The sequence below is a fragment of the Amphibalanus amphitrite genome, unplaced genomic scaffold, assembly GCF_019059575.1.
Source record: "Amphibalanus amphitrite isolate SeventyFive unplaced genomic scaffold, NRLGWU_Aamphi_draft 000663F_arrow, whole genome shotgun sequence".
NCBI lineage: Eukaryota > Metazoa > Arthropoda > Thecostraca > Balanomorpha > Balanidae > Amphibalanus > Amphibalanus amphitrite.
In genome coordinates, this window is record NW_024882157.1 from 190,839 (window position 1) to 197,707 (window position 6,869).

Consider the following 6,869-nt stretch of genomic DNA (forward strand, 5'->3'; position numbering starts at 1 on the left):
GCGTTCTGTCTAATGAGTCGCTGATATTGCCGATCGAGATGAAAAACTGCCCCATTGTTGATTAGATCATTTGGCGAGGATTTTCGCGTTAAATCGCTCAGAAGCTGGCGATGCCGCTGCGTTCCCCGGGGATAGTTAACAGACGTTCAACTTCCTCGGTTCCTCTAAGCCACGCAATCCTTTCTAAAAACCTTAGAGCCAATAAGGATCAGTCGGAGTCCTTATCTTCATTTTTTCGAGACGATATATTCGAGTTAATCGAGCGTGTATGATATATGCTTACCTATGAAGTTGTTCGCGTCTAACTTTGCACGGTGTGCCGACTGTCTGTTGACTCTGTTTCCGTGCAGATGTTAACCCGCGCCCTGATGGGGGGGGGGGGGGCATTTTGCCCGCCCCCCTGTGGTTTTTCTTAAATAGCGAGAAAACGCCGCCAAATTTTGGTTACATTCCCGGGCATCAATTTGACACTTTCACACTAAATTTCAAGTCACAGGTCGCCTTGGGTCAGGAGTTATTGAGGTCAAACTGAGGTCATGTTCGAGTAAAAATGGGCAAAAAACATGACATCTTGAAACGCTCACCAAATCTACAGTTAACAAGCAATTTTAAAGTTCTTTATGTGGTTGTGTAGAGAAAAAATGGCGCTACAAAACTGCTATCTCGGATTTTCAAAATTTTGGGATTTTAACCCCAAAAAATAAAAAAACTATTTTTTAGGAAATCTCAAAAATTTAAAAAAATCGAATTTCGAAAAAAAAAACAGAGTATATGTGATATGTGATAGTCCCTGCACTCTTCGATTTACATACCAAATTTTAGATCGATACCTCCTATTTTAACCAAGTTATAGCGAAAAAACGGTTTAAAATTGATAACGTCAAATTTTTGAATTTAATTTTTAGCAATTCTAGACCACGTAGCGCAAATTAAAGACTTCCATTGAACTCCCCGTGACGAGCTGCATCGAATCGATACCCATTTTATGCAAATATCAACTTCGAAATTTGACCTAATTTGACCTGACCTTGACCTGACCTTGACCTGACCTTCACCAAAACATAATCTCAACTGACCCCAAGGGCTGCCTGTCCCACATAATCGCATTTGGCATATAAAATGGACCATAAAACAAGCATCACATGATATTTTTAATTTGTGACCCTCAGTGACCTGACCTCTGTGACCTGACCTGGTATCAGTGACCACAAATAGCAGAATATGTGTTTGACGAACATTTCCCCATCGATGATTTTCAATTAAATGCATTTTACTCGATTTTACAACGCATTTCTTGAAATGCCTGTAAACAGTGAAAATTCGACCTTTGACCTGACCTGTGACGTCATCGGTTAGACCGAGGTCAATGAAATTGGGTCACAAGGTAGTTCCCCGTTGGGGCTATCCAACGCCGTTTGCCGCTTGTCGCTATGTTGCGTGGTTCTTGAGATCTTAGGGGGGGGGGGGCAAAATGGCCCCCTATCAGACCGTGTTGCTCGGCAGACATTAAACGTAAAAAACGAAATTTTTGGAAGGTCTAGACCTGTTACGACTCGAGGACAAAAATGCACCATTCGATTCATTGTGAAAAACTGCATCAGATGGACACCTTTCTAGTTATTAACAATCAACTTCAAAATTTGACCTCACTTGACCTGACCTTGACCTTAAATTCATCCAATTGTGATCCATGTCACTATTTGAGTGTGCCTATTGAATTCTACGAATAAACAGACCCATAATTAGCATGTGTCGCACATGTTTTTTTTTATATTTCGTTTGCGGTGACCTGACCTTACCTTGACCTTTGTATGGCCTTGTATCGGCAACGCATCTTGTCTTGGTGGTTTAAGAATGCGTTTTGGGTTATCAGTCCCAGTCCATTCTTCGCCAACTGAGCTCCAAAGCCGATTATAGCTGTTTTCACGACGGCCATCTGGTACACATTTGGTGCACATCTGGTGCAGATTAGGTGCAGATTTGGTCAACTTAGGTTCAGTATGTCTCTTAGTAGCTATCAGCTAGGGTTGCACTAATTGCTTGCCTTATATGCCTGCTTTGCTATATTATCAGAGAGCACCATCATCGGTTAAAACAATGAAATAAATTCATAAAATAAAGATATTCACTGTAAAAGAGATTAGGTGCAGATTTGGTCAAATTGGGTGCACTCGCCGGATAGCCCGTCGTGAAAACGGCTAATGTAGGTAGATATTGGCATTTTGCACCCTTGACCTGACCGCTGACATGCGTAAGCAAAACTAAAAAATGACATCAAAGAGAGAGCTTTCGATTGCCGTTTTTCCCAGCTTTCTACGACCATCGGTTCGGAAGTTAGACAGGGGAAGGGGGAGAATATCCCCCATCCCCCAGCAGGGTGCGTATGGATGAAGCCTGCAGCGGGACGCGGGTTAATTTTTTTTCTGTCGTCTCATACAGCTTGATTTGTATTGTACGCAACTCGTAGTTTCTACAGACATATTCCCCATATTCTTATTAAAATGAACAAAAGTTACAAAAATACCCTCATAAGTGCCCGCATGGACTCTTCTCTTCCGTCATGTGGAACATGGGTGCCTGTGCTTAGCTAAGCACTAAATACCACATGTAGGGTAACTGTGGGGAAGACGCACCCCTGGGTTAAACGCCTCCCCTAAAAAAATCGTATTTCTTATCGACGGATAGGTGTTTTATCCTGTCTTTCAGAACAGTCAGCTGCTTGTTTACGTAGGTCTCTATTTCCGGTTCTGCGTCTTGAGGAGCAGCGTGGGTAGGTGCTGATGTTGGTTTTGGGTGTTGTTTTTGTTGTTTTTACAGAAGATTCCTAACATTTTGATGCCCTCTTTATATCACAAAACTTGCTATTGTGCACATCACTCAAAACTGCGTTTTATTGTCATTCTGTTGAACGTATTATCCTGCGGCGTTAGTGGCGCGTTTTTTGTCAATATTTTGTTGACCGGAAATGGAGTGGATGGGGCAAGACGCCTACTCGATGCATGGGGCAGGACGCCCCCAGTTTTCTGAAAGGGGGGCGTTTTGCACGGTGGTGAGAGTGCAGGGTAGCGCCCTGTAGGTCGGGGCCGAAAAGGCCTCTTCTTGTCCTTTTTTGCTGATATATCCTAAACGACTGCAGATATCGTCACCAAACTTTCAGGACTCCTCCGGGCATCGATTTTGCACATTGCAGCAAAATTTTATTCCAAAGGCTATGATAGGTTGACCGCAAATGACGTCAGAATGACGTCAAGTTCTGCCATGTTCATCATTTTCTGTTGATGGATGGGGTGGGGGCGCTTTGCACATGGGTGTGGGCGTATTACCCAGGGTATGGGGCAAAACGCCCTTTTGTAAGGGTATGCGAAAACCTTTTTGGGGGGTTATATACCACACGCAGGTGTCTTTTCTTGGTCTCAAAGCGTAGTAAAAAGAATGAGCTACATGATGGTGCCCAAAGGTTTAAGTAATCTGTGTTGGGTTGAGTGTCAGAAGGTTTCGCGCTTAAGGGGGGCGTTTTTGACCTATTCACCCTAACTATCACATGGGTGGAGCTTTTCCAAGAAAGTTGATGGGGCAAAAGGTTGTGATATCTACAATATCCATTTGTTAAGTTAGATAAAATACAACAATAAATAAATTCCTATAATTACAGAGATATTATTTTGCATTACACAGTCACAGACATTTCAAAGCTCTTCAATGCAAAAACATTGGTTTGCTAAGCAGTAAAGTCCTGCAATCGGCTTAAGTTGGTGGGGCAAAACGCCTATTGGTGGGGCAAAACGCCTATTGGTGGGGCAAAATGGCAAGTTGGTGGGACAGCCGCCCCTCCAAGTGAATAGGAAGCTCCGCCTGTATAGGTAGGTAAATGCCCTCGTAACAATTATATGCTTACTCTCCATGTCAAGTTTTCGGATCAAGGGCATGCAAGGAAATGGTGATTTGCCCCTACCGCCCTACATTGACGGTAGGGGCAAACCCTACAAACCCTACGTTGTGTTTCTCGCGTGCAAAAATTTTCTTCTTGGTATAGTTAATCATGAACGACATGTGGTGGCTACCACCCTTTGTTGGTCGGCGGATCCCGACAATCCATTTCGTTTCCTCCAACTGCGTCGTGCCGGTCCATCGGATCGTCGATCAATTCTCTGAGGCGGAGCTGCGGACCTTGCCCCGGGTGACCGGCCGCCGAAGACAGAGAACAGGAGCTCGGAGAGGGGTACGGCCGGGCTGGAACATCAGGATACAGGTGCGGCCGGGAAGGCCCCAGCGGCCAACTATGGAGCGCTCCATAGTGTGGTCGAGCCGTTTTTGGAGCTCCTACGTCTTAGACTGGCGAGTGAAAGGCGAACTGAAGCGTCCTGCTCTGCATATCAGTGTCGGTCCGCCACTGACACGAGACCATTCAGCCAGTCTGCGGATCATTATTGACAAGTGAATGCATGCATCTAAAAGAGATCATAGGCCGTACTGGAGCTAGCCGATTCTAGCTAGCCGAGCTATGGCTGAATCATGAGCCAGGAACCCGGAACTGGTGGTGGCCAACTGGCAGCCACCAGGCGTGACCGACTGATGAGTAGCGCGGCGGCCCACCGACCATGCTCCGCGAGCGAGTCGGTGTGTGTGTGTGTGTGAGGGGTGGGGGTTGCACACTGCACAGTGCACACCAATGCTGCAATACATACAGAAGGGAGACGGAGTGACCTATTCCGTCACTGTTCGATGGGATGCTGAATGACCCGCGCCAACAATGTTCTGCCTTTGGATGGGGAGGGGGGGGGAGGTACGGCAAGCCGAAAGTGTCTAATTATTTCGACTAATATTACATTATCTGAATTAGCATATGGCGAAATGTTGCTTTGGCGACATATGGCGACGACACTACCAATAACCAAATATGTAAAGAGCGTTCATTGCTCTGCTGTCGGACGTTGATTGGATCCACACAGTAACGCTAAATACTCTACTGTAAGTGACTGAGCTTCAGAAGCATTGTGATTTTTGTGTTTAGTTCGTATAGTATGGTGTATGGAAATGTTTACAATGCAACGCTTCATCCTCCCCCCCCCCGACCCCCCACAATCTCGTTCACTGCCCAGTCTGCAAATGCCTTATATTCCTCTTGACCCCATTCACACTAACACTCATGAGAAAGGCACGGTGGGCGTTTTGCTGCTTTATTCAGTCGTCCAATATATATGCAACACCAGCGGGAGGCGCAGTAAACGACATTACCGATAAGCAAAGCTATGGTGAGACAAACGCGCGTGCACCCGCCACCGAAGCGTTGTCAGTCCGACGTAGGCTCGGCGACCCCCAATCGGCCTCCGCTGGTAAACGGGTACAGAACAGAGAGCCTGTATCGCGGCGTCGCGGGTCGACAAAACCAGAGACAACCTAGCCCAAAGACGCGCGAGGGACAGCGCTAAACGCAGCACAGAGATTGAGACCATAGACGGACCGGCGGCGAACAGAGAGCAGACGCGGCGGGACGGGAGGGAACAGCGGAGACGCGTCGAGCGGACCGAACACAAAACGCCCCGCCGCCCTCGGCTGGCGCCGGCACGACAGACATTAGCCGAAAACTACCTAATGCTACATCTAGTACATCCAGTGTTAGCCCGAAGGGATGTGGCGGCGGAGACCAGCCTGCCTGACGGGCCAGGGGCACCGGAGGGGCAGACCAGCGGGACGCCAGCTCCGGTGCACCCTGGCCGAAAATCTAATGTGGGAGCCCCTCTCGAGCGGTCCGGGATCGGGCGGCACAAGACCTATACAGAGCAGACACGGCGCCCCCATTCGGTGGCCCTCCTTATCCAAAATAGCGCGCTGCGCCGGTACAATGGAGGCGGCTGGCGCGGTCGCCGGCCGGGCGGCCGCGCCGTGGCCGGTGTGGGAGCGGTCGCCGATCCGGCGACCTCGTCTGACCTCGGCTGACCGGAGCGGCGCGGCGCCGGCCGCTCGGCGGCGTCCGACGGCGTCCGGCGCCGCGCCGGGCGGCGGCCGCGCCCCCACTCAGGTACACGCTCTGGCGCCGGCACGTTTGTACTCGCTTTAAAGTACCCGGGGCTGCGGCGCGGCGGCCGGCCGTCGGCAGGCCTGGCCGTTCGGCGCGCCCGCCGCTGCTTCTAGTGAGCACTGACACACATACACATACACACACACACACAGAAAGGGGACGGCGCCGGCGCGCCCGCCGCCCGCACAAGCGGCCACCTACCACACAACCTACCCGAAACACGAGCGCCACAAAAATACAACAGGTTTCCGCATCAATTTTCACTCGCTTTGCGTTCTTTTCAGAGTGTTTCTATGAAAAAGCATGCAGCCCAAAATAGTCTGGTGAAGCCGGCGGCTGCGGCGCCTGCGCCGGCCGCAGCGGGCTGTTCCGAACGTCGCGTCGGCGCCATGGTACGACGCAGTCGGCGGCGGGCCGCCTCGCCGGGACCGCCGCACCGCCGCCCAAAGTCAAGGTCGAATAGAGGTGAGCCGGCTGTTCGGCGGTAAACATTTGGCAGCGCTCCAGCGCGGCCGCGGCGGCGGCGGCGGCGGTCCCGTCGGCCCGCGCCGGCCACGACGCCGAGTCTCAACAGGCGATGTTGGGGGGGGGGGGGGGAGGGTAATGGCAGGTACTTCAGGTACGGTACGGATCATGGACACTGATCGCCCTTCGCAGGGCGGCACAGAGGCTATCGTAGATCAATATTTTTGTAGCGTTTTGTGCGTATTACAATGGCACTGGACGAAACTAACTTAACCTAATCACAGCGGTTTCGGCTATGGTTGACACTGGTTAACACAACGAGACACGCAATCACATTCGAACAGCAAGCTACACAATACACATATGCCTACGTCAGTCAGAACCA